The sequence below is a fragment of the Lissotriton helveticus genome, chromosome 9 (genome assembly GCF_964261635.1).
Source record: "Lissotriton helveticus chromosome 9, aLisHel1.1, whole genome shotgun sequence".
NCBI classification, from domain to species: Eukaryota; Metazoa; Chordata; class Amphibia; order Caudata; family Salamandridae; genus Lissotriton; species Lissotriton helveticus.
In genome coordinates, this window is record NC_136070.1 from 751606667 (window position 1) to 751609084 (window position 2418).

Consider the following 2418-nt stretch of genomic DNA (forward strand, 5'->3'; position numbering starts at 1 on the left):
CAATGAATTCCCTGCAACGTGAACGCCATTACGCTGATGACTCAGTGTGTGTATCACGTGAGTCTTTTGTAGTTCTTTCTGTAAAAGAACTACTTGTTCCCAAAGCGATTTTTGCTTGATTGTGGCACCTGTGTCATCTTTGTAACCGTTTTGAACCCAGTTCTGCAAGTCATTATTGTAAGATTTGACGCACAAATGCGAATCGCACACTATTAGTGTCGGGAATTCGCGATCGGCAATATCGAGCACCATTTTTAAAGCTATTAATTCAGTTTGTTGACCTGAATTGTCTTTTACAGATTGTGACATTGTTACCAGTGGTCTCAATTTACCTCCGCGACACCGGAGTTTAACAACCTCGCACGTAGCATTGTAAGCTTGCTTTCACCAAACTGAGGGTTGTGCATATCCGTCTGTATATATTACACAGGCGTACTGTTCTAGGGGCAGAATTTCGATTGGCAGAAGATATTCTTTTTCATATGTTAGATCTTTCAGTTTTTTCATGTTCGGGTCAAAATAGTATTTCACTTTATCTGGGGCAAGAGAATTTTCCCATTGTATCCATTTTGGATCTAATGCCACGGTAGTTAAATTGCATGGGCTTGTTACTGACTCAAAGGCTGATTCTGCTGTTAAAACAGTTATCCTTTTGGTCAATATGGGCAACTGGCTTTGTTCCAATGGTCTTACAGATAAATTCAATATCTTCCCGCTCAATATCTTTGATCACCATGATCTTCATTTTATTCAAAAAATGTGAAGCCAGATCACTGACAGCATCCCTCAAGATAGATTTCTGGATGAGTAGTACGTTGCATCCAGCCTTCTTAATTTGTTTGATCAAATTCAAGATATACGCTCTCTCTTCACGCAATACTCTGTCCATTTGTGCATAGTCTGAGACTACAATCTGATTTTCCATATCAGTCTTTGGGGCAGACAAGCAGAACTGGATGAGACCAATCTTTGCCTTCTCCTGACGAGATACTCCAGTACTGGCCAACTTCTGAGTCAACACCAAACCTTGAACCATTTCGCAATCATCAATTGTTCCACCCCGCTTCTTGACAATTTTTATATCTCTAAGATCCACACCAGTGGCTGTAGCTGGTTCAATCACTTTCATCACTGCATCCACGCTCATTGGAGAAAGCAGACTAGAGTATTGAGAAACCACCTTTGAGTTCAATGAAGTAGTTGCACTATTTAGCAACGTTTCTCTGTCACTCAACAGAACTGGTTGAGACATGTTGGTCAAGACTTCAATCCCTTTCTCAACAGCCTTCTGGAACGATTCAGAGATAATAGTAGGATGGATTCCTTTTTGAAGAAGCCTTGAGCAGGAATCCAAGAGGGCACCAGCAATATTAACAACAGATGTTGTGCCGTCACCGGCTTCGATGTCTTGAGCTTTGGACAATTCTACCAACATTTTGGCTGCTGGGTGCATGACCTGCATCTGCTTCAGAATAGTAGCTCCATCATTTGTGATAGTCACATCTCCTTTCCCATCTTGAATCATTTTGTCCATGCCTTTTGGTCCAAGACTAGTTCTTATAGCATCAGCAACGGCTTTCCCGGCTGAGATGTTGCTGAATCGGATCTGCGCCGGCTTGTCTCGGTCCTGGTACGCGCCCTTGATCCTGGCGCCGGTGCCGGCAGTCAGCACCCGTGGGGTGGCGTATTCGGGCATGGTCCTGGCTGCTGTGCGTGCGGCGGATGGATGTAGATACTGGGTGCCCCCTTCTCCAGCCAGCAGCCCTCAGTGAAAGGAAAAGGAAGCTTCCAGTGAAACTGCCGATATGTTGGGATCTGCGGAACTTGCAGAAGAAGTCAGCTTAAACGGCTCTGGAAAACTTGTAAAGATCACTGGTTGTTCGAGCCCTGAAAACAGTCACCATTGTCGTTCGTGGTTCCAACAAGCTAGTAATTGAAGAGGCAGAGCACTCCATTCATGACGCATTGTGTGTTATCCGTTGTTTAGTGAAGAAAAGAGCTCTAATAGCAGGAGGTGGTGCTCCAGAAACTGAATTGACCTTGCGATTGAATGAGTATTCTCGCACTTTGAGTGGCATGGAGTCCTATTGTGTTAGAGCTTATGCGGATGCACTTGAAGTCATACCATCAACGCTAACAGAAAATGCTGGACTTAATCCCATTTCTACTGTGACAGAGTTGAGAAATAGACATGCACAGGGAGAAAAAACATCAGGTATTAATGTTAGAAAGGGTGGAATTTCTAATATCTTGGAGGAGCTAGTCGTACAGCCGTTATCGGTATCAATCAGTGCTTTAACACTTGCTACTGAAACTGTCCGTAGTATTCTGAAGATCGATGATGTGGTGAACACCAGATAGATCAGTGTATTAACAAAACTGTGGATTTTGGAACTGAAGAACGCTCCGGACCTGGAC

At 43.7% G+C, this 2418-nt stretch overlaps 1 pseudogene; it reads right to left on the bottom strand.

The window, feature by feature from the left end:
* Positions 1–616: 616 nt before the first annotated feature.
* LOC144783279 (T-complex protein 1 subunit delta pseudogene) lies at positions 617–1771 on the bottom strand (annotated as a pseudogene).
* Positions 1772–2418: the final 647 nt, after the last annotated feature.